Genomic DNA, 25,931 nt, shown 5'->3' with positions numbered 1-25,931 from the left:
ACGATGCAGGCAACTGCAAGGCCTGGGAAACAGCTGGAGAGGCAGAGGGTCTTGGGAAAGGGAAGCCCTAAGCAATGCCCTCCTTCAGAGAGCCCGTGCCTTCAGTTCCCAGGCAACCAGAGCAGCAGCTGTAAACTGAAAGTTCAGGAAGGTGTACATTCCCCTGCCTGTCTCCAGATTGGCCTCCTCTTCTACCTTCTCTCTTCCTTGTTTGACCTTGCTTTGCTTCTCCAAGTTTTGGGTGGGTGAGATGGCCCCTGACCACTGTACTACCCAGAAAGGCCTCCAGATGGCGCTTTAAGATCATCAGTGGCTACTTCTTTAACCGCCCCCCACCCCCCCCAAAAAAACACTTGCCCGTGAACAGGTTAAAACCCAAGAAAAGCATGTATGTTAGGTTAACACGTTCTCAATCCCAGCTCCCCACAGCAGCTCAGGATCTGGTCAGCCCTGAATGTGGATGGGAGGCCGTAGCAGCCTTTCTTGTACCAAGAGAACCCCTGGGGAAGTTGTCCCTTGTGAGGCCAGTCTCGGGGCTGTCACATTTAACAAATAAAAATACAGGATGCGCCCTGGCCAGTGTGGCTAAGTGGATGGAGTGCCGGCTTGCGAGGCAGGGGGTCGCTGGTTTGGTTCCCGGTCCGTGCACACCTAGGTTGTGGGCCAGTTTCCCAGCGCGAGGCATGCAAGAGGCGACCACACGTTGATGTTTCTCTTCCTCTCTTTCTCTCTCCCTTTCCTTCTAAAACACAAATTTGAAAAAATAAAATCTTTAAAAAAAATACAGGATGGCCCTGGCTGGTGTAGCTCAGCGGATTGAGCGTGGGCCTGCGAACCACACGATTGCGGTTCGATTCCCAGTCAGGGCACATGCCTGGGTTGCAGGCCAGTTCCCAGCAGGGGAACTCACCAGAGGCAACCATGCATTGATATTTCTCTCCTTCTCTCCTTCCCTTCTCCTCTAAAGATAAATAAATAAAATCTTTAAAAAAACAAAGGATGCTCTGTTAAATATGAATTTTAGATAACAAATAATTTTTAGTATTTTTAGTGTAGTTGTATCTCAAATAGTGTCTGTGTCATACTTATACTAAAACAATTATTTGTGCCTTGGTGGGGCAGCTCAGTTGGTTAGAGCATCCCCAACACACCGAGATTGCAGGTTTGATTCCCAGTCAGGGAACATACAAGAATAAATGAACGGATGCATAAATAACAGGAATAACAAACTGATGTTTCTCTCTTTCTCTCCTCCTCTCCCTCCCCATCTCTCTCAATTTAAAAAAAATAAAATTATTTGTTAATTACTTCATTGTAAATTGAACTCAGCATCTTAACTGATCTGGAAACTGTAGTGTGTGTTTACTCATATCTTTTCCACCTTCCATTTAATGTATGCTGAGGGAATATCTGTCAGGCGGGCGTTAGGTGGTACAAAGACGAGTCAAGTGCAGCTCCCACCTTTGGACTAGTTTGGGGGAAAGACACATTGACAAATACAGCACAGAAAGAGCAGACAAAAAAAGACAAAAAAAAGACAAAAAAAAAAGAAAGAGCAGACAGCACGGGATAAGGGAAGAAGTTTGGCTTTAGGTTCAAACCCTTCTTCTGATGTTCACTAGCTGTGTGATCTTAGGGAAGTGAGTTAACCTCTCGGAGCCTCTGCTTCTAACTGTGAACACGGGGATGATGCCAGCCTCAGGAGGTAACCAGGGAGGTTATAGGAAATGGTGTGCATTCAATGTCTGGCCGTAGTGGGCGCTGAACGAATACTAGTTTCTCCTTTATAAGTAAGGTGTATCATGGGAGAGAGGCGATTAAAACTGCCACGGAAACAATGAACTTCACCTGCCTCGGGAAGACGTATACACAGAATGTAACACTTCACTTTTAAAATAGAAATACTAGCTGATACTCTTTACTGAATGCCCACAACATGCCAAGTGTTATCCAAAGCACCTGATGAACATGATCCCATTTAATCCTTATATTAAGTCTCTGAAGTTTGTACTATTATTATCCTCACTTTACAGATGAAGAAACTGAGTGAAATAGCATGCCACAGGCCAAGTGAGTAACAGAGTTGGTATTTTACCTCAAGTCCATGCAGCACCTTAACCCATACTCCTAACCTCTGTCTGATGCTGCCTTTGCATGAGTTGGCCTTGACGTTCGAGTTGGTCCTCACTGGGAAGAGAGGCACTATTTGTGCCCACCGAGCAGCCGGAGCAGCTGGTGCTGATACCAAGCCTGAGAGCGGTGAAAGAGAAGGGTCCTGGGACCCTGAGGCCACCTCGGACTCATCCAAGTTGATCCAGGCCCTGACCACCCACCTCGCCATCACGGTGGGCATCTTCCACAAAAAGCAGAGTAGCTTCTCTCAGTCTAAGCCACTAGTGAGAGGTGCTGTTCATTCTGAATAGAGTAGGTCATTAACGTTCACAGGAGGTTTGTCTTAAACCCTTTGCAAATTCCAAATCTGCATATTTCTTCCTATATAGCGAAGCAGAGTACACCTGAGAAAGAAAATCAAGTCACCTCTTGACCCTAATGAGGGTTTTGGTTATTACTGAGAGTTACCATTTATTGGGTATTTGCTGTGTACGAGACACTGCTGGGTGTTTTTTGTATATTATCGCATTTAACCATCGCAGCACAGGAGAAAAGCCAAGGCCCAAGGTCACATAACAAGGAAGTATTGGACCCAATGCTAGCGTGGCTCCAACAGGGTGGAGGGTTAGATTCACTCTCTAGATAAGGGCTCACTTTCGGCAAGTCGTGTGATGAAAATGCATTCCTCAGTAAAATTACGTATTGCTCACACAAGTCTTTGCACACTTTAAAACCAAGTCAAGGGTCTCCTGTGTGTAGGAATCTGTCCTCTCTGAGTGCCCTGTTCCACTTTCAGCTACTTTCAAATAAATAATGAACACTGTGGTTAACAGTTACCAGCATCACAGCTCTGCCCTGCCTCCAGCTCACACCCGGCAGGACTGCCCTTCGGGTTCTGATCTAAAATCTAAACCCTCACCGGCCAGAGTTAACCCACTTTCTTCTACTCCCTCCACCACCTGGCCTCCCCAGTCACCCTGGGAAAAATACAGAAAGGTCAGATCGTTTTTTAACTTGCTTGGCTGTTTTCAGTCCCACATGAGGTGCTGAATAAGATAGCCTTTGAGTGTGAGGACCTCTGGCGGGGGGAGATGTGAACAACATGTTAACACCAGGTGGTGGTAACTGTGATAAATAAAGTGTCTGGTGCCGCCAAAGAGAGCGTGTTAACTCTCCGGAGGAGGTCCATGACGGTGTCACGGAGGAGATGACTCTAAGGCTGGTTTTGGAGAATGAGTAGGAGTTTTCCCAATGAAGGGAAAGGAGAGACTCCAAGCAGGATGAACCCGGTCAGGCAGGCTCAGCCACAAAACAGAACTGCTTGCTCGGGCACTGCGAGGACTTGCCCTGTGTGGCTGACATACATGCAGAGAGATAATGAGTTTGGGGCCTAAAAGGAATGGAAGGTGACATGGAAATGGTTAGCAGTGGCTGATTGTAACAGAGCTTGCTCACCATGTGAAGGAGTCTTACCCTGTAAGCCAGAGTTCCGCAAGCTTTCCACTAAAGTCACCCCCAAAGCAGTAAGTAGTCAGGCACAGAGGTGTTTGAGTTCAATCTCTCTTTAAAAGTCTCGCCTTTCAAATCATGTGATTCTTGTCTTCTTCATAAAATGGAACTTGGGGAAGAGGTAACTATTCCATCGCTCTTCCACTCTGTTTCTTTACAGGGAGCTCCCCCACCCCCACCAGCCGAGCACCCCCCGCCCCAGCCATGCTCAGAAGTCACTTCAGCCAGTTTGAGGACGAGAGCCATGGGATGGAAGCAGGGGAGGGATGTGACAAGATTTATCTTTTGGAGAGGGCCTTCTACCCAAAAAGTTGAGGATGGGTCGAAAGTAGGAGAGACGGGAGGCAGACAGAAAAGGTGCGAGGCTCTGCCGTAATCCAGGCAGGAGGTGGGAAGGGTGATGGAGATAAAGAAGCAGGAAAGATCCGAGAGACATTTAAAGGTGGGACAGAGATACTGGAAGACTGTTCTGTCACAGGGAGTCGGCGAGAAGATGCAGGTTAGGATCTCCCTCAAGTTTTTCTCAGATAGCGAGGCCATTACAAGTGACAAGAAAGATTAGAAAAGCAGGCTTTGTGGGGAAGGGTAAGTGAGTTTACACCTGCTGAGTTGGAGATTCCTGAGGGACACAGGGCCGGGCCTGTCTAGAGGGCAGTTAAATACACAGGTCTGACAGTTGGAAGGGCTGATTGGAATGTCCGACACACAGATCCAGAGTCATGGTAGCAAAGGGGGCCACAGATGGAGTGTGAATGAAGGGAATAGAGAGTGAACTGAGATGGGAACCCTGGGGACCGTCATTGTTTAAGGGAAGAGTTAGGGAGCAAGGGAAAATGGAAAAGAAATGAATGTCAAGAAGTCAGGAGGACCCGTGGCTCCCTGGGGAGTGACCAATTCCAGGGCTGGGTGGGGGGAGGAGGCAAGATGAGCCTGAGACGTCTTGTGCCAGGAAGCAAGGAAATGTTCAAAGCATGGCAGGAACAAATCCAAAGGACCCAGGAGCTTGAAGTTTCTTTCACTGGCCAAACCTGTGACAAATTGCGCATCAAAACAAGTAATCATGGGAAAGGATTATAACCAACTTGGGGGAAGGGGGGATCCATGTCAACACTGAAATAAATAAATAAACAGCCATTGAGTCCGAGCGCTAAACCAGGACCCGGCAGCAGCGTGCCTGGCTGAGTCTGAGAACTGCCGTGAGCTAGGAACTGCTGTGTGTGCATGCTGCTTTTACCGTCTGAAATTATGATGTCTGCAGCCATTATCCTGTCTGTGCCACCAGAATATGCTAGGTGTGCCTGGGGCAAGTGATGCCTCTTTGCTTCACAAGCCTTCAGATCAACAGGACTGGTACTCAAGGGGTTGGAGCCAAGGAGCTGGGCTGAGGGGCCCTATCCACACTGGGACCTGAGTTAGATGAGGAGACCCTGGACTGCAAGTGGATGGTATTACGGGACGAGACTTGGGGTGTCTTGAGGGAGGGGAAGAGTGGGTGTGAATTGGGGTCACCAGAGTGTAGAGCCTGGCAAATCCTGTTTTCCAAACACGACTGCAACAGTATCTCCCGTCCACATGCTCTTAGGTGGCGTGAATATTCCTCTCGTTGAGAGGTGAGGTCTGTGTTCCCTCCCCTTGATATTAGTCTTTCATGGGTTTTCTCAACCAATAGGATAGGGCCGAAGGGATGTCTGAGGCTGTTATAAAAAGGGATGCCAGAACCAACCAGCTGAGCTCTTCCTGAATTCCCCTCCCACGGAAACGGAGATCATAAAACAGTGGTTGTTTTAAACCACTAAGTTGGAGTGAACTTTCTGTAGCAGTGGCTAACTGGCACGGTGCAAAATATTGACGTGTGGAGAACCTAGGTGAAGTGCGTGCAGGAATGGTCTCCTATCCCACGTGCAATGACTGGGTGGAGTTACCGGGATCACGGTCTCTCCTGGGGATTCTTTGGGTAGTCTGCACCACCCAAGTCCGCACCTACGACCATGGGGCTGAGCTGGCACCTCAGAATGGACAAGCAAAGTAAACTGAGTCTGAAATTTTCCCGTGTCTCTGGCACCCAGGGCCCTGTAGGTACATTCAGGAACACCTTCAGTTCTCCAGCTCTGTGGCTTAGAAAGAGTGTGCCCTGGGTTTTCACTCTCCTAGCCCCTCGATTTGTCCTGGGATTTGTCCTCTGCAAGGAACCCTCCCCTTTCTGAGAGTTGCCTTGGGTGGGAGGAGAGGGACTCGAGTCAGTATAGACTATGTCCCTCTCTCTCTTTTTTACTCTACTTATAATTATCTGTCTTCTCCTCCTCCCCTGAGGAAATAAGCTCAGTCAGAGCCCACTGACACCAATATTCCTGGGGTGGAACCCCTGAGAGCTAGACAGGGAGGCACGGGGAAGAATGCTGGCCTATGAATTCTTAGTTCTGAGTCATTCCAAGAGAATGCAGCATCTCCAGCCTTTCAACAAGCCCAGCAGAATCCAGTGATGATCACCCAAAGGGCTCCATCCAAGCTGGGTTAGGAAGCGATAGAATGGTAAGGTATGAAGAGGCTACTCACTATAGAAGGTGGCAGGGACCATGGAGGAGGTCAGTACCCAGTGAGGAAATTGACTTTAGTGGAAACATTTGGGATATTGCAGAAGGGAGACTATCTAGAGGTGAGGGGCCAGGAAATCAGGAATGCCAGAGTCTCAACTAATAGATGACTAGAGTCTGGGCATTAAGATGGAGAGCTAAGGAAGCGAGAGTTATAATAGTAGCAGCAGTGCTTAAAGATTAAGCATGTATAATTACAAGGAAAATGTTAATTGAGACTCAAGGGCAGTTAGGTCAGAGAAAGTGAGGAAGGATGAGATTCTTTTTCTTTTTACCTTTTGACCCCCTTCACCCATTTCTCTGGGGCCAAAGACAATACTATAGAACGTGAGTATGGAGGTGACTTCTTTATACCATGGAAGTCGGAGCTGAAGGACGGAGAGCCAGAAGTCATCCGCACAAAGAACCGGAAAGGGGGTGAGCAGAGTGGCACACTGGGCAGGACACTGAAGGACAGTAACAGTGGGCATGGACAGGAAGAGGAGGGGTCTAGAAGAGCTGGGGAGAGCCATAAAAGCAGACTTGGACTTGGGAATTCGGGAACGCCAACGAACAGATCAAGTAGGGAGCTGGATGCGAAGAGGTAGAATCTGACCAGCTAGTGGGTATGATGAATAAACAAGAACCGTTTACAAATGCATTGGGAGAGAAACAATAATGTTGTTTCTTAGCTCGATTTAGGAGTAAAAGTATAGACTTTCTGGGAGGAAATAAGGACTATTGAACACAAGTAGAGGAAAATCGAATTTGGGGATTACAGTAACAGGCGGTGATTCAAAGCCATAAACCAAAAGTGGAAAATACACCCAGCCTTAGCTCTCGTGTTGTTGAAAGAGAAGAAATATTCTTCACTTTTTCCTTTGCAGTAGCTGTGAGACAGATAGGAATCCGTCATCTGGCTACTACGGAATCAGCTGTAAAGGGTTGTTTCTTCTGTGATTAGTTAGGCTGGGTGGAGGAATTGTTACCCTGTTGCTAAGGAAAAAGGAAGGGGCTGTTCCCGGTTGCTATAGTGACAAGGTAAGAGCGTTCCCTCGGTACCACGGTAAATTTCTGGAGCCAGTTCTTCTCCTTGTTGCCATGGCAATCTAGAAGGACTGTTCTCGGCGCCCCCCACCTCCCGCCGCCGTTGCTACGACAAGGTGGAGGTAGGGGCCGTCCTTCCCTGGCCGCCTGGTTGCCTTGGAGACGGCGGGTGCCCTGGCCCCGCCCCGCTCGGACTGACAGCGGTGGCCGCATCGCGCCTGCGCAGTGTTCTCGTCCCCCGCAGTCTCTGTGCGTTGAAGCCCGAGACCGCGGCGGCCTCTGCTAGGACCCTCCGACCCGGAGCCGTCGGCCGGAGCCGCAGCCTCAGTCGCAGCGCCCCCGCCGCCTGTCTCCTACCCCGCCGCCTCCGCCGGAGCCGCCTTGCGCACTGTGAGTCCGGGGCGAGGCGACGGACGCCGTGGGGCTGAGTCAGCGGGAGGCCCGGGCCCGGGCTGGGGGAGGGGAACCGGGCTGCCCCCTCGCCTCTCCACCCGGGCCCCCGCCCCCCAAACTCGTCTCCCTCCCGCCCTCCTCCGTCCCTGCATCCCGCTCTCCCCGGCTTCTGGCTGCCGCCGCCGTCAGGCCTTCGCGAGCCACTCCCCCTCCCCTCCCTTCCCTCCAGACCCACCTCGGGGGGTCTTTCTCCACGAGATGCGGCCCTACCGCACCTCGGCCCCGGACTGGTTTGTCTCTCCAACTGCCTCCCGTACGCCCTTGCTCCTTCTCCTTACTCCTCGCGGGCCTGACATCTCCGGCCTCTCTGGTTTTCCCCAGTGCTATGCCAGAAAAAGAGTGACAAGGGAGAGAGCGAGGGGAGACTTGGGGGAGGGGGACAGTCGATCTGCCCAAACCACGGGGCCTCAGGTTTCTTACTCACACGCTCCTGCCCTGGCTGGGGTGGGAAGCAGGTCCGGACAGTTCTAACTGGCTGCTAAGAGCTTGTGGGGCTTTCGGAATAGATTTTACTGAGAAGAGTTCAGCCCCGCCGTGATCTGTTTAATGAACACCGGCTAGTCACAGTGGCCTGCTAGTGAGCTGGGTATCGCCTTGGCTGGTGCCGTGGAGAGGGAGGGGAGGGAGGGGGAAAGATTGCGTGTGGGAGCTGAAGTTCCTGCGCTTCCAGTGTGTTGTTGTGAATAAGCATCTTGCAGTACTCTTTGAAATGCCCCCCTCCCCCACCCCGTGGAATCACCCTGGTATATTGTGAGGTTTGGAGATAGGCCTGGTATCATCCATAGCAAGTGCTTACAGTTCGTATGTTGAAGGGTTGTGGCAGGACTTGAGCTCTAATGCCTGTGAATTCCATGGGGTAACCCATTGGGTAGTAGTGAGTTTTAACATAACGTGCAGATTGGAGAGGAACCGAAGTTTCTCAGAGGCCTGTACCCCCCTGGCTTCCTGCAGCTGTGAGTCTTTGTGGGGGTTGACACCTGATAGGGGTTCTAGCATATTTGGATGATTCCCTGGGTTATGTTTGCTCCCCATCCACCTGTGCATCTTGCATTCCCTGATCCTGGGTTAGAGGAAGATCCCAAAGTGTTTTTCCAGCAGAAATCGAGCTGAAGTCAGAGTTGTTGTCCACAGCCAGAAGCTATCTCTTAATAAACATGCCTCAACTCGAGGGCTCCTGACTAGTGTGTATGCACCTCATTGCCAAGTTCCTTTGATTTTTTTTTGACTTCCAGATTTCAGTGTACTGTTAGAAAATATATGTAAATATCAAGTAGTTAAACTTCACATGAGGCTTCGTGGTTTTTTACTGCAGGCTGCAAAAGAAGTAGGTGGTTTACTCCTAAAATTCATGCTGAAGGAGCTTTTCACGTGGAGTTTCTGGGATTGGGAACAGTGAGAAATAACGATTTTGCTCCTTGAGTTTGCTCACTCATGGCCTATTGGCAGCCTCCTCAGAGCCACTCCCCACCCCCATGCCCATCAGATTAGTTTACAGTAGCAAAGACGGCTGTCGCCCTAGTTTTAAACATAGAGATGGAGTTCAGGAAAACTACAGCCCCCATGCAGCGGCGCAGTTTCTTCTGTTTCGAATGCCAGTCTGGGGTTTGGCGGGATGCACCTGCCCGTGGGGCGATGGGAACTGTGGGGCCTGAGAGTTACATTCCTTCGGTGTGGTCCTCTCTGTGTCACATAGCTCACGGAAATACCCGGGCAGGGCAGGAGCAGACAGCTGTGCCGGAGAGCTGCTCCTCCTGGGTCAAGGGTATTTTGGGAATCAGCAATATTACTGGGGTGGAGGGTTGTGAAGTAAGAAGCAAGAAAATGTGTCAAGGCCAGATAGATCAAGAGGGTGTGAGTAAAATGTTCCCTTTCCAATTTGCTGTGGGATAGTAAATTTTCAGAGCATCACATGGGTTTTTATATGAGCTAATTTGCCTTGGAAATCCATACCAGTATTTTATGAGATAATGATGGAATGCCTTTTAAACTGCTAGTGTTGGGAAACAGGACTAATACCTGTTTCTTACACATTACCTATACAGTTGTTACTGAACATGATATTATGATCGGGGAGAGGGACATTATTTGAACCAATTTGGAACTAAATCTGTGTAATCTATGTTGTGGTTTTTTAGGACTGTATTTCCTTGACTCTTAAGACACACCAGCAATTTACCAACACCTTTTAGGTAAAATAATTGAATACTGTCAGATCAACGTATATGTTGTTGTTCTAAGGTGCATCCTAATTTCTGTAACGTGAAAACATCCAGTGAGTGGCAGGACTTGAAAGGGGGATTGGTGTGTCTTAGGACTGAAAAAGAATGATATTTGCAACATTCCTGGGTGTGTGATGATGCCATTACTTACTTAGCATCCTGAGACGCACACATTGTGAGGACAGATTTCTGCAAGTCCTTCCACCAAGCCACGTATCTACGATGATTGGCTGGCCTTAGGCGTGGCAGTTGGCTACTGAACAGTGGAAAGTTTCCATGTGGGGATCCAGCCCAGGGCCTTAATGGTACCCTCCTGAAGCCGAGCGAACAACCTGGGAGCAATGTCTTGTGAGTTACACTTGGATTTAGCCAAGTAGCATCTTTCACAAGCTGAACAGAAAATAGAATTTTTGTAAACCAGAATGCGCCTGTCCTGATCTGCTTACAGACACGTTTGTAGAGATCGGAAAACACACGTGCCACCCCCTTATGATGCTGAAAGTGGAGGGGACTTCCAGTGCTGTAGTTCAGTGTCCTCGTATCCAGATTTTGACATGAGGCACCAAAAGTTAAGTGACTTGCCCAAGGTCACCCAGCTAATGGAGCAAGTATGTGAAAACCCTGTAAACTGTGTAGACCATGCAAATAAACGGTGGTGGTTATTAGTGGCTGAGTCAGGGTTAGAACCCAGATCGCCAGGATAGAGCTATTCTGCACTACCACATTGCTTCATCCCTCATATTTAATATTCCAGAAGGTTTTCTTAAAAATAATTTAGTCATCTGTAATTAGCCCTGTAGACAGGGACTTGTTTTATTGTCTGAGATGTTGCAAAGCCAGGCAAAACTCAGTGTCACATTGTCTAGTTAAATATTTATTCCTGCCACCTTAAAAATAATAATTTTGCCTTATGCTTTTCAAATTCAAGAAGGTTGATCTTTTTTGAACTCGCATCATCTAACATAAATCGATTATGAAGGTGGGTGTTTGAAGTCATCTTCACTTCCTCTCCGTGAGGCTGCTGCATTCCAAAAAGCCAGGCAGAGAGGAGAGGAAGCTGGATTCGCTTCCAGCTTCCAGAATGTAAGCTTCTGTAGTTCCTGGAAGCCACAGGAACTTCTGACCCCACTCCAGTCCTTCACTTCCTGGCTGTGTGGCCTTGGGCAAGTTGTGGATCCCCTAAGTACTGATTTCCTTACCTGCAAGCCTGGAAATAACTGTTTTACATGGTGGTTGTGAGGATTAAATGAAAGAAAGTATACAGAGTACCTGCTTGATAGGAAGTAGCAATCATCATTTTTATATTACTAAAGTACAAGATAAAAAAAGAATGCTTTCAAAGATTTATTGTGACTTAAATCCACCTCGGACCCTCAGTTCAGCAGCCCCCTCTCCCATTAGCCCTCTCGGTGTGTTTGACATGCACAGAGAGATTTGTCCTGTGAAGATCTGGCACTTGCAGTGTTATTTCAACTGCCAAAATAAGAGTATATGAAATGCCCCTTTGTCTCCATGTATTCAGCTGACCTGGTTGTCTGAAGGACTGGCAGAGCTGGAGCCATGGACTAGAAGGGCACACACATGGTGTGTTTGTGCGCGCGGTGGGGGTAGGTGGTCCTCCAGTTGGGGAGGCCAGTCTGGGGAGTCATCTTAACTTGAAATGGAAAAGCCCCCGAGCTCTCGCTTGTGAGTAAAGCTCACATGGCCCACATTTACTTCCTCTACTGTTAGAGGTGTAGCTTTAATCTGTGACTTTGCTCAGATCAGCTTCTGCATCCAGGAGACCTGGAGGGCCAGGGGAAGGAGCCATCCATCTTCCGAGGGAAACCTACTCACTAGCGAGCAGAGGGAAAGGGAGGTCATTTCAGCTGGCAGCGATTCCAGATGGGCTCAAGGCAGGCTACCGAGTAATTAATGAGCCAGGGCCATTCAGACGGGAGAACACAGATGAGTTTAAATTCCTGTAAATTTCATGAGGGAGGAAAATATCCAGGAATAGCATCCAAAGACTGGAAGAAAACAGAGAAAAGGGAACACAGTAGTGTTTACTTCTGGGAAGTGGGGTTTGGGTGTGGAGGAGGGGAAAAGAGACTCAAAGGGGAACTTTCACTTTATGTCTGCTTTTTAAAAAAAGATTTTATTTATTTATTTTTAGAGAGAGGGGAGAGGAGGGAGAAAGAGGGAGAGAGAAACATCAGTGTGTGGTTGCCTTTTGCATGCCCCCTCACTGGGAACGTGGCCTGCAACCCAGGCATGTGCCCTGACTGGGACTGGAACCAGCGACTCTTTGGTTTGCAGGCTGCCACTCAGTCCACACCAGCCGGGGCTATGTCTGCTTTTATATGTGAATTTTTACAAGAATCATGTATGCTTTTGCACTTTAATGAAGACCAATAGAATTGGCAGTGGTTTTTTTTTTTTCAGGAAATACATTTTTGTACAAAAGAAGCAATTGCTTTTTCTTGGAGCCTGCAGTGCCCGGGGTAGGTAGGGTCAGACTGCTTTCTTGGAGCAGGCCAAGCCAGTTTGCATCACACCAGGCTCTGGGGGCAGGGGTGGGGGGGACGGCAGGACCCTCCAGCGTGGCCACTCCCCAGCACACTTCAGGACGGACCCCTACCTCCACACCTCTTCCTAGTCTTCTCGTTCCTTCTTGAGAATAGTCTCCTCCTTCTCTTGACCAGTTGAAATAATCATTACTCTTCTGATAAGCTAATTTCATTTCCAACTATTGATGAAAATAACATCAGATTATATGAGCCTATGGTCTTTGTGAAAAACCCATGCCTCTTACTTAACATCAAGAAGGCGGAAGTTTACAGGAACCCCAGCTGGCACACTGTTATGGCGGCTGCGTTTCAGATACGACTTGGCCGATAGAGTGCACCTTTCACACGGGGATTTATTAAGTGCTTCTCTTAGGAATTGCTGATAAACTATGACAACTTTATTAAATATTATTGGGCTTTTAATCATCTCATGTACTGGCTATTTGTGTCTCCTAGCCAGATGTCCTGTTTATTACAGAAAGATGACACACCTGTCGCTTGGACGCGTGCTCACTTACCCGGGAATTAGGATGGGTTATAACGAGTAACTGACACTCCTTCACCCCATCTTCCCTTTGGCCGAGAGTACAGATTCACATGACTGTTGGCAAAGGTTGGTGAGGCGCCCTTTGGCCAAGATGGTCTTTTCTCTCTGTAGAGTTGACTGGCCCATACTGGCCTGAGCCCTGGATACTGTTCTTTTTTTTAAAAAAGATTTTATTTATTTATCTTTAGAGAGGAAGGGAAGGAGAGAAGGAGAGAAACATCAATGTGTGGTTGCCTCCCGTGCGTCCCCTGCTGGGAACTGGCCTGCAACCCAGGCATGTGCCCTGACTGGGAATCGAACCGCGATCGTGTGGTTCGCAGATCTGGATACTGTTCTAACAAGCATCTTGCCCTACCAACTTTGCTAGGCTTTTTAGCATAATATCAGTGTTTGGAGACATTTCATTTGCCCGAGGTAAATAAAGACTTGGCCTATCTGAAATATGTTGACTCCTTTTAAGATTATTTTTTTCTTGAAACTGATTTCTATGTATAGGAAATACATAGCACTGTGCGATATTTTAAAATAACTGAGCAAGAATCGTGGCTTCGAATCTGCTCAGTAATGTTGACAATATATGCCAGAAGCTTTGAAAATACACGTATCCTGAGAACAGAAGTTGTCATTCCAGGAATATTTAGAAAACCAGAGGTGTATATAAAAATACTTGTATAAGGATTTTTACTCATGCAACATTACTAATAATGTCAAACACTTAAAACAACCAAAAGGGTCAACAATTAGGGATTGGTTAGCTTCACCCAGATAAAATATTGCACAAGCATTAAAAAGCCTCTGGAAGAATATTTATTGATATCAGAAACTTTTGATATAATCAATGAAAATAGTATGTCTAGAATGATACCATTTTATTTATTTATTTATTTATTTATTTATTTATTTATAGAGAAAGGGGAAGAGAGGGATAGAAACATTGATGTGTGAGAGATACATCCATCAGTTGCCTTTCACATGCCCCCTAACTGGGGACCTGGCCCACAACCCAGGCATGTGCCCTGTCTGGGAATCGAACTGACAACTCTTTGGTTTGCAGGCCAGTGTTCAGTCCACTCAGCCAGGGCTCTGAGGTGTTTCTTAAGATAACTATATCACTTCCTTTTGGAGAGAGTGTGCCCAAAGTACTATTGTGTGGGCCTGTGACTTAAAAACAGCCTAGAAACTCCAAGTCTATCCATCCAAAGTCATCTGTCTTGACTCAAATGAGATTTTAAAAGATTTATGAATAGAAAGTGCGTTAAGCTAGTTTACTTCATCTCTTAACTTTTACTGTTTTAATGTATCAGAATTTACCAGGTTTTAGTAAAACCCTAAATACCACAGGGCTGTTTCGAGTGGGCTTTCCTCCCCCAGTTCTTCAGATTCCCTGCATCCCCAGTTCCCCAGTGTCTCGGGGGCTGACCTGAGTTGAGACTCTTGAGTCTGGTGGCTGTGCACCTCTCTGAACTCTTTGGAAAGACTGTGCCCAGGCCTGCTCCGGCCGCCTCCCTCCGTTTGCCCTTGGGTGCATTCTGACCAGCCATCAGCTCAGAGACCCCTTTTCTTCCAGGGACAGAGGAGGTCGAGTGCCTGCCAGTGGCCACCTGATGGGCAGAAGCCCTCTGCAGTGGCAGGCGGGGCACCTCCTTCTTCGCTACAGCGGGTCCCTAGAACTGCTGAGTGTGAAGGGGGGGCTGTCCTCTCGCCTCCTCTCTCCCATCCACACACACGCTGTACGCTGCCTTGATGGCCTGGCCCAGTCCCAGTCCCTGACTCCTGTGGGTGGTGGAGTGTGCCCAACTCTGCACGCTGGGGATCTGGGCCTTGGAACTGAGGGCCATGTGGCCCATCATGCAGCTAAGTCTGCACTGCGATAGGAGTTCACCAAGCAGGATCTGCCCCTTCTTGCCAGTGGTTCTGACTACCAACACCTGTGCCGAGTGGGGCGGAGGCCTTCCCTGCCGCCCGGGATTATTAGTGAGTAAGTCTTTAGGCATGGCTGCTGGAGACGCTCCGCCGCTCCGAGACAGTGACTGTCGGAGGAGCATTCGTCTCCTCCTGCGGGTGTTGTTGTCCTGGTCACCTTGTAATTTAAATGTGAAATCTTAGCTGCTCTGAGTCAGCAAGATCATAGCTGGACTAACATGTGTTGTCTGTGAGAGGGGCAGGCCTTGGACCACTGGGTGAGATTAAATATCCCTTCCCATAGGAGGAGTGTTTCGCTGAGGGCTTATCTCCGGTGGTGTAGTGTGTGCTGTGTGGCCAGACTTTTCTGCAGCAGCAGACACTTGGCAGAGAGCCGCCACCGCCCGCCCCCTTCCCTGCAGATTCTAGCCACTTATCAGGGACTCTGATTTAGTCTCTGATTGGTTCTGATTCTAGATGGGTACTGTTCACAGCAGAAAGCTCCCAGGGTTGGCATCCTATTAACACCTCTAAGTGACAGGACCACTGCTAAGAACGGAGAGGTGTTATGCTGGCCCCAGAATAGCAAGGTGCAATGTTTTGAGGCTTGATAAGACTTGTATTCCCCAGAAGGTATAGTTTCCAGGTTTATAGGTTATTCATATAAATTTGCATATTGTCTTCACAAGGCCTCTTCTAAGGAGACCCTAAGTAAGTACTCTCCAAGTCCTTTCTGTTTTGTATTCCTAATCACCATGGGGTGTAAAAGAAATGAAATTCAACCCCTGTCTACGAGGAGATGGCAGTCTGGTTTGGAAGATAAGATGCAAGGGTGGAATGATTCGTGTGTATGACATCAGATGTCATGAATACATCTGTGGCACTTATTGTATGAGACACAGTCTTTGCCCTTAGGACACTCAGCTGACACTCTGGTGCATGAGCTAGACACAGAGTGATATGAGTCACTCCCACACAAGGGGATGGGAACTCCGGCAGCGATGGGAAGGGGTGCGGCAGTCACCCAGGAGGAAAAGTGGTCCTGAGCCTGCGAGCACCAGGAAGGCTTCAGAGAGGGAGATGCCCTGGAGCTGAGGGTGCGGGGTGATGCGGGATCCCGCCCGCCAGAGCACTGGCGAATGCGTGAGAGTTCAGGCCAAAGAAACAAAAAGAACACTGTATTGTGTGTTGTTGGTACTATATAGTCTAATTCAAAAAGGCTTCTGAGAGGAAAATAATCGTTGTGAACTGGGGTAATCAACAGACGTCACAAAGGAAGCAGAACCTGAGCTTGCCCCGAAAAAACGAGCAGACAGGACACCAAGGGAGGGCAGGAGCGCGGAGTGAGGATGATCAGGAGGTCACCCTTACCAAATTGAGGGTATGGGCTGGTTTTGAGTTTGGGACAACATTGGTGATGTTCACCAGAAGTTAGGAAGTTTAAGAGACAGTTCGAGATGAGTTTAGTTTTAGACATGGAGAACTAGAGGTGGCAGTTGTGATGTCTGTCGCTGGATCACATGGAACTGGAAGCCGAGGGTGAGGCTGGGATGGAGCTGTAGATGTGGAAGTCAGCAGCACAGAGGGATGGCTTTCCTGAAAAGCACTCTCTCCAGAGGTCTTGGGTACAGACCACAAAGACCAGAGCTCCAAACAGTAAACTTTGGGAACTGTCCAGAATTAGGAAAATGTGAAGAGATGTGGGGAAGAGAAGAAACGGAGGGCTTCAGTCCTGCCAGTTTGACTAGCCCGAGGGGTTTATCCAGAAGGAAATCATGGCGACTGCTCCACCATCAGCCCAATGCACACACTGGGGGTAGGAGCCGGGCTGCACAGGGTTCAGGGGGACATTGGGTAGAGAGAAGACAGAGGCAATGAATGGTCACAAGACAGCCGTGACAGGGAAGGGAGAAAAAACAGTAGCTGGAGCAGTAGGATCAATTTCTTAATTATTTACTTATGTATCTATTTATTTCTATTGACAGAGGGGAAGGGAGGGAGAAAGGGAGGGAGAGAAACATCACTTGGTTGCCTCTCACTCACTCCCCAACCTAGAGAGCAAACCCACAACCCAGACTTGTGCCCTGACCTGGGATCGAACCAGCAACCTTTCACTTTGCAGAATGACGCCCAACCAACTGAACCACAGCAGTCAGGGCAGGGTCGAATTTTTTATCATTATAAATAATTCTATTTGTTATCAGAAAACATATAAGATTGTAAGAAACATATTTTGTTTATATATATCAGTATCAATATTTTGTGCATAAAATGTGCTTCATCTGCCAATTTCTCTGTATCGACATGATCCATAGTTGTCACCCCAAACCCCACCCCTTCTATGGCGTCCCGTCATGCTGATACCAGAGCTTAACCGCCAGTCTGGTGCTGGGGAGTCGGTGTCTCCAACATTTTGCAAGGGTGAATATCTCTACTCTGCACATCGCTGTACAAGTTGCTTTTCTTCTGTGGGTGATTTCTTCAGGACACATCCCACAGTGTGGAATTACAGAGGCAGAGGGCACACTCAGTGTCACCGTTGTTTTTTTACTGAGATGCAATAGACTGTAACATTTGTTGGTTCCAGGTGTACAACGTGGTGCTTTGATATTTGTGTATTCTGTGAGATGATCACCACCATAAACCCAGTTAACACCCATCACCACACTCAGTTACCGATTTATTTTTCTTATGATGAGGACTTTTAAGATGTGTGCTCTGGGCCACTTTCAAATGAATAACACAGTATTGCTAAGCACTGTGGTCACCATGCTGTACATCACATCCCCGGGACTTAGTTATTTTATAACCAGAAGTCTATACCTTGCGACCACCATCGCCCGCTTCCCCTCCCCCACTGCTCTGGCAATCACCGTTCTTTTCTCTATAGCTATGAGTTAGTTTCACGTATAAGTGAGACCATATGGCATTTGTGTTTCTCTGTCTGACTTATTTCACTTGGCATAAAGCCCTCAAGGTCTATTGTGTTGTCATACAGGTCAAGATTTTCTTCTTTTTATGGAAGAATGTGTGTGTGTATGTGTCTCACATTTTCTCTTATAAGATCACCAGGGACAGAATTATTTATAAGCCAGGTGGGGGTGTTGAGTCACTTTTATAATGTAACTTTATTATTACTTATGTATTTTTAGAGAGACAGGGAGGGAGGGAGAAAGAGGGAGAGAAACACTTTGATCAGGAATCGAACCAGGGACCTGTTGGTTCTCAGGCCAGTGCTGGATCCGCTGAGCCACACCGGCCAGGGCACATCTTTATCCTTTCACTCACCGATGAACACTTAGGTTGCTTCCATGTTGTTGTTGTTTTAAATAGGCTTATACACTGTTCTCCATTGTGATCCAGCCAACTTACAATTAGAATAGGAGTTTGGTATTGACTTGGAATGATTCCTGATAATAAGGAAAAAGAGTTGAGGAAAGTAATCCAACTGCAAGAGAGAAAGGGAGTGCAGAGGAATGACCTTGAGGACACCAGGGAGGAGGTAACTTTGCAGGGGAGGGGGGGGTCCCTTCCTCTGAGACTGGTCGGAGTGGATTTGGCTCTTTCTACCCCTGACTTGCAGGGTGAAGCCAGGGGGGATGACTGGAGTTCCTGCTAAGAAAAGACCTTTTTCTGCTTGCTGAAGCAGGGGCGAGGGCTTGAAGGCCTGAATGAACCACTGTGAGAAATGAGCCTGGGCGTATGCGAGATGAATAAAAGTCTTGTTGCGCAGGGTAAGGGCTGGGTTGGACTCATGAATTCATAATGGGGTAAGTCTCTGAAGTCCTTTGGCCGGAGAAGCAGCAGTGAGTGATGGAGCATCAGGATGCGGGGGGTTGCTTGGCATGTTTGGGGCACGGTTCCTGAGGAGGCAGAATTTAACGTGGCAGTGAAGCGGCTGGCCCTGAGGTCAGAGGTGGAGGGGTGCACTACAAATCTAAGACCGGCGCTGGTTGTCAGCGGAATGAGGGGGCAGAGTAATTACAGGCTTCAGGGAGAAGAGATGCTCAGTAAGGAGGTTATTGACAGAGAAAGATTCTAATTTAAAAACCTGGGAGCGGCTGTTCTTACTTTTAATTATTTACCTTTGTGTAATGTTTGGATATTTTTTACGTGGGCATGGATTACCAGTAACATTTTTTAAACTACTAATTAAAATCTCAGGAGTAAGGCTGTGCCTCCAGGGCGTGGCTGGATCGCTGGGAGCTGGATGAAGGAGAGGTGGAGGGGATCGCAAGGTCTGGCTGGTGTCTCTGCTTGTCGGCCAGTAGCTCCCGTGGTCGGGGCTTGTCACTAGGGAGCAGCCCATAACCACCAGGCCCGTCACCCCCGGCCCAAATAAGGTTTAGGACGCGAGGAGGCCTACCTTCCCTCGAGTGGCGGTCATGTCTTCAATGTGCCGTGTGAGGGTCCAGCTGTTTCGGACCCTCTGACCGGCCACCCCACTGAGCCGGTCCTCTCTGTCCTCTGGGAGGGCAGGCTCTTCCTCTGGGTGGCAGGTGAGGCCCCTTCCCAAGCGCAGCACTGTGTGTGCGGGTCCTGTTCCCTGTTCCCTGTTCCGGCCTCTCTCCCCCTCCTTGGCCAAGCAACTGCACAGCACTGCCCTGTTTCTCTCTGGCCTGTTTTGAAACTTGGCATGAGGCCCGTGCCTCCTCTGACCCCTCTGTTTCTCACGTCCTCCTAGACCATCCACTTCGACCCTGACCCTAACCGACACTCTTGGCTGTGGCCTGTGTTTCACTTGCAGGGTTCACGTTACCTTCGTGCTGCACAGGTCGAGCATTCATTTACATGGCTAACCGTGCACGCAGTCACCGGGACAGAGAGCAGGGGACCAAGTGAGGTGGGAAGATCAGGGGTGGCATCAGCGTGGGGAGACGGAAAAGCCGGGGCCAGTACTCAGCCCTCTTTCCAGGCCCTTCGGCTGAGTCTCAGCCTTGCTGCGGCATTTTGTAAGTGGCCGTTCATTAAAGCCCGGATTGAGCAGGAGCATGGCTCCCTGCCAGGCCCCACCAGGAAGGACCGAAAGGCTCACAGCACAGGCCTCAAGCCAGGTGGGGTAGGCGCTACGGTGATTGTTTGGCATGGGTTCCTCGTAAACACAGCCTCCTGCCTTTGTTCTTTCTCTTCTCCTAGTCAGCTGGATGAGAACAATTAGTCCCTGACCCATAATTACTAAAATGAAGGGGAAGACTATATCTGTTAGGCTGAAGTACTTTGAAGAACCTTGAACTTGGAGTTTAGAGACCTGGGCTTGGGGCTATATGACCTTGAACAAATCAGGTCCCTTCTTGATCCCCAGTTTCCTCTTCTGTAAATGAGGGGTCTTTGTATGTGCTGTTCCCTCTGCCTAGAACATACCCCCCCTGGCCTGTTTTGGCTAGCTGTCCTTCGTCCCAGCTGTACTGTCGCTCCCTCAGGGATGTGTTCCGCGACCTGCACCCCATCTCTGCTCCAGGTTGGGGCCCCCGTGACTGGGTTGTGTACCCCAACCCTTAGTTCATCGTGCATCAATTTATCGGTTGTAACCAGCATTTTTTAAACTTGAATTTATTGGGGTCATATTGGTTAATGAAATTATATATGTTTCAGGTATACAGTTCTGTAATACACCACCTGTGTATTGTATTGTGTGTTCACCACCCAAATCTAGTCTCCTTCCATCACCATTTACCCTCCCTCCCCCTTCGTCTACCCCCCACCCCCTTTCCCTCTGGTCAGGACCATATTGTCACTTGTGTCTGTGAGGTATGGTTTTTCCCTTCATGACTAGCATTTTTTAAATGAAAAGGCCAGAAAATATCAGTGCATTGCATACAGTAAGAGTAAGAATTGTTTAATGAACCTTTGTGTTATTATACTCGTACATGAATATGTGTGTTACGTTTGTATATATATTCGATTGTAATGTAAAATGTATTTGACTAAAAGGTTGAAAGCCATCGCTTTTAAAACTCTCCAGCCCTGTATTTTTCCTCAATAGCACTTAATGTGATTATCATTATATACTTATTTGTAGATTGTTTGATTACTGATTATCCATCTCACTAGATAATGAGCTCTGTGCGTCAGAGATGAAGACTGGCTGACTCATTGACATAAGACCTAGAAATAATTGAGGCTCAGTAAATAATTGCTGGATGCGTGTATTTCCGAGGGGTGTTCGTTGTTGTCCTCCTTCGTCTGGGAAGTGGTTCCTAGGAGTGAGGAGACAGTGACGGCCGTGACAGACGGAAAGGGCCTCCCACTCACCCCAGGTGGACGAGAGTGCCAGAGAGAGTCCTTCACCGTCTGTCCCCGGGTTGGGGGCAGCACTGGGAAGCAGGAGGCCCACACCAGCCCCTCTCAGGGGAAGGGGGGGAAGGGGACACCGCTCCTCCACCCCGGTCAGCAGGCCTCACCTGGACAGAGACAACTTCCCAGTGGGGTGGGGACAGGCCGTGCAGGGCCTGAACCCACCACACACACCATCCTCATGTAAAGGGGAAGCTGGCTTGTCCCCTCCCGAGGGCTCGTTTCCCACTGCCCGGGGTGTGGGCAACCGGATCCTGGGCCAGGCGCCCACTGGGTTCCACTGTGGACTCCAGAACGCCTTTGCCCCCTGCAGCACCCCAGCCCTGACACCAGCACCCCCAGAGAGCTGATCTGCTTCTGAGGTGTCTGTCTGAACCTGGCCAGTCTACCAACAGGTGGAATGAGTACCTGTGCCTTCCCCGGTGTAACAAGCCTCTGACTGTAGCCCAGAGAACTTCCCACCGGCTGGAGGGCTCCATCGGCAAGACACAACCAGGCTCTGCTCAGCCAGGCTCTGCTCTGGCACGGAACTGTCCTCGGGTGTCCTGAAGGTCGTAACTCGAGAGGACGTGTGCCTCTGAGGCCCTCTTGAGGGCATCGGGAACCCAACGGTAGCACAGGCTTGGTCAGGAATATTTAGGAGGTCTGATTTGCCCCTTTCTCTCTGAAGTTTGTCATTTGAACCATTCTGCCAACATCTGGCTGTTCTGTGGAAAGGATGCTGTTTGCTTCAAGAACAGATACCCTCTTTGGGAGGGACGAGGGGGCAGCTCGTTGTTTTAGAGCTCCCAGAGCTGGCAGCTGAAATAGCTCCATTTATACGCTGCTTTCAGCTTGATTTTCTGGAACTGACAGCCCCTCCTAGTCGCCTCTCCAGAGAGGCGCCTGTCAGCTGTGTAGCGAAGCTTCCGAGCACCTGAGCGGCCGCCGGGCTGTTGAGGGCGGAGGTGCGAGGCTCCAGAACGGCTGAGGAGCCTCTGCCCTGGGGTTGGCCTGGAGCCAGAGCAGCCTCCCCGCTCCGGTCCCCTCTCCTCCGCGGGCACTTGGGGTTTGGAAAGAGAGTGCTCAAGCGAGTGCAAAGACCGCAGTTGTCCTGAGAATTTCTGTGTCACTTGTCTCGCTCTCGCACTAATCCCTACACCCTCATTCGCATCCAGGCTTCTGCTTTCCCGAGAATTTTTAAAAATTATTCTCAAAAATCACTGTCACCTTGCCCATATTTTCAGGGAAACTTTGAAGAGCATTGTGTGTCTACCTGATGCCTCTAGTATGTAGTACTCGTCAAAAAACCCTTTTTTGGCATAACAAATGTAAGTCAGAATTGCCTTAAAAATAGTTTTAAATTATAACGTTACAGAAATGTGTAAAGCAGAAAGTAGAAGCCTTCCATAGCCTTGCCCCCCAAAGAGAATCTGTGTCACTATTTTTTTAATATTCCAACTTTTTTCCTACACGCATACAACATATTTCTTTTTAGAAATGTGGGCTCTTACCACTTTTTATTTATAGAAAAACTGGAAAAGGTAGAAAAGAATACATGAAAGTATGACATCAAGAGCTGGTTTGGGAGGTCTGTACTGCCGCCCTGTCCCCGAGCCGCCCGAGGACACACGCAGCCCAGATACGGGTGTGTGCTGGTCCCACCAGCAAGACCCTCAAGACCCTCTCCCGCCTCTCTTCCCACCCGATTACCAGGCTAAGGTTCTCCATTCAGAAAACTGTTTGCCACCATTGCTCTCGACTCTGGTGAACATTGTTACTGCATTTTCTTCCAGTGTTGAACTAAATTAGAATCATGTCCATTCAGGGGTTTTCCAGTAGTCACGTCCAAGTCCCAGGGCAAGATACATGTGGAAAGCATTTCCCATTGCCCAGGTCACATTATATTTGGTTTTGGTTTTGGTTTTGGTTTTGTCCCCAGTAGCACTGTTTCCAAGAACCTGAAATACTATGTCAGGGAACTTTGTTTTAACCTGCCCCTGGGAGGTGCTTTCACGGTGCTGGTGGAGAAACTGAAGCGTGGGGCAATGACTTGTTTAAGAGCAGAGTAAAACTTTGCCTTAGCTAGACTGACCTGTCCGTGTCTAATGCCCAGGACCACTGGCTTAGTTGCCTAAGTTTACTAAAACATTTGGAAAAGAGAAGAAAGGGACTTCCCAGATACTGAAGTCCTCCTTCTCTAGCCTTGGCATCAGCTGCTTCGCGCTGTTTAGATAGATGTGCCTCAGCCCTGAGGCAGGTTAAGACGTGTTGAAATGCTTTTCTCCCCTCTGGGCAAGGATGTTGGCCCTTAAAGTCAGACAGAGCCCCACCTGGGCCATTTTCCCAGTTTACGGGACATTTCACAATCTTTTGATTCTAGATTCTCGTCTGTACACCTTTCTCCACGTACAGCACTTAGCCAAGGAGAGTTCTGACTGAGTGAGTCTGAGTGCGTGAAGCCATTCTCGTAGAAGGAACATGTCAGAAGTAGACAGGGGAAACCCACATGTCAGGCGTGGCCCAGATAAGCGCCAGAGCCACAGGGCAGTCGACATAACCCAGAGTGACCTTCATGAGTGAGAGAACAAAGACAGACTCCTCAGCTTAGAGAGTCCAGGTGACAGGAGATACGATCCACCTGTGTATTAGTTTCCTGTTGCTGGTGTAACAAATCACCACGGATGGGGTGGCTTAGAACAACACAGACCGACTGTAGTTCCCAAGGGCAGTAATCCAAATCCTTGTCGGTGGGTATGGTGGGCCGAATGGTAGCTCCCAAAACGTCCTAATGCCCAGAACCTGTGAATATTACCTTATGTGACAAAAAAAGAATGAAATGACTTTCAATGACAAAAAGTGTGATTAAGTTAAGAACTTTAGTAGGAGAGGCTTACCCTAGAGGACCTGGGTGGGCCCAAAGTACAACCACACTTATCCTTCCAAGAGAAAGATGGAGGGAGTTTTGGGAGAGAAAAGGAAGAAACAGCGTGACCACAGAGGCTGGAGGGATGTGGTCGCAAGCACGGAACACCTGGAGCCCCCAGAAACTAGAAAAGGCAATGGACAGATTCCCCCTAGACCCTTCGGAGGGAGCGCAGCCCTGCTGGCGCTGTGAGTTTGAACTTCTGGCCTCCAGAACTGCTAGAGGACACGTTTCTGTTGTTAAGCCACCCAATTTGTGGTAATTTGTTAAGACAGCCGTGGGGAACTAACGCAGTTAAAGGGCTAAAATCAAGGTGCCAGCAAAGCCGTTTCTTCCGGAGGACCTAGGAGACAACGTTCCCTTGCCTTTTCCACCAGTAGAGGCTGCCGGCGCTCCTCCGCTCAGGGTCCTGCCTTGCTCCGCTCTCGGCTGCCAGCCTCACGCCTTCTCTCCAACCCCCCTGCTTCCCCCCTTACAAGGACTCTTGTGATTACCTTGAGCCCACCTGAATAATCCAGGGTAGTTTTCCCGTCACAGAATCCTTAATTTCATCTTCAAAGCCCCTTTACCATTTAAGAGTGACATATTCAGAGCTTCGAGGAGTGATAACATGGACTTCTTTGGGGGCGGCCACAACCTGTGTAATTCTAACAGGTGTGGGTGAGGTGGTGGACCTGTTCACCACGTCCCTGAGCACCAAGTTAGAGGCTCGTCCTCAAAGTGAGAAAGGCAGTATCGAAGGGAACACTCCTCTGTGCAGAGGCAGGAAACATGAAATGCATTACCCTCACAGGTTCTTACAGGCAGACAATGTAGAAAGGCCAGTGTCAGCTGTGCCGTTAGGGCAGAGGTATGAATATGAGCTAGGCGAGGTGAAGTTCTCCCGTTCAGCTTTTGAGATGATGATGACGTGTATGGAGTGGGGTCTGTACTGCACTCCCCTTCGGTGCTTGTCAGACGGACTAAGCTGAATGGGCCTTTGAGGGCATGTTATGCAGCCGTCAGTCAGAAAGCTGGTGCCCGTGGAGACACAGCCTTCTGGGGTCAGCTAAAGGATGAGTCACAAAAGGTACACTTGGTACTGGGATGAGAGGTTAACGGGCAAGTTCATCGTACCAGGAGAGCTGCAAGGCGTGTGCGAAATACTGTGGCTCCTTCCATTAAAGATGGAAGTGGTGCGTGCGGGTGCTGTTCGGAGGGGACAGGGAGTGCTAGAGAGCCTGGAACCTGTTGGAACCTGTTTCCGCCAGGAGGTGAGGACTCAGGAGGGGGCGACCCAGTGACCGTTGTTCTTGGGGGCAGATGGCATTTCTCGAGAAGGTTTGACTCCACATCAAGACCCTCAGAAGCAGGGTCCCATTCTGCTTCCGCCTGTCTCTCTAGCTCTGGGAAATAATAATTCCCCCCTCCACCCTTCCTACTTGGAGAGGATGGGAACGCATTCATTATTAATGTTTATTTTCATATTTACAGATGGAAGGCTTCAAAGAAGTAGCATTGGGCCTGGGGAAGAGAATTAATTCTCAGCGTTAGAATGATGTACTAGGAAGCACTCGTGCCTATTTTGGGAAATTTTCTGATGGTTGGATATAAAGTTAGTTTTAAAAAGAGCTTTGACAGCCAATAAAGGGACCAGAGGAGAGTGCATTGGGGCAAAAGCGTCTGTGGCCCCAACTACTCAAACACACTTCCAGGACAAGGCGTGAGACAAAGGTGTCCTGCCTGCCTGTGAAACACGGGATGTTATGGTGAGCGCCTTGGAATGTTGCCAAATAATTAATGGCTTAATTTTGCTTCACCTCCTCTTTTCATAACACCAAGACC

At 48.8% G+C, this 25,931-nt stretch overlaps 1 protein-coding gene across 2 annotated transcripts in view; it reads left to right on the top strand.

Annotated features, from left to right (window-relative positions):
- Positions 1-7,452: 7,452 nt before the first annotated feature.
- Positions 7,453-25,931, top strand: part of MAPRE3 (microtubule associated protein RP/EB family member 3) — a 44,733-nt gene continuing 26,254 nt past the window's right edge. Inside the window, exon 1 of one of the 2 annotated variants that reach the window (XM_037066756.1) lies at positions 7,453-7,628. The gene's annotated coding sequence lies outside the window, so the exon portion shown is untranslated. The remainder of the gene's footprint in view (positions 7,629-25,931) is intronic. The other variant, XM_037066757.1, reaches the window with a different exon arrangement.

This window comes from Sturnira hondurensis, unplaced genomic scaffold (genome assembly GCF_014824575.4).
Source record: "Sturnira hondurensis isolate 20B ecotype Veracruz unplaced genomic scaffold, ASM1482457v3 Scaffold0016663, whole genome shotgun sequence".
Taxonomy (NCBI): Eukaryota; Metazoa; Chordata; class Mammalia; order Chiroptera; family Phyllostomidae; genus Sturnira; species Sturnira hondurensis.
Note: the sequence above shows the minus strand (reverse complement) of the source record. Positions and strands in the feature narration are given on the sequence as shown.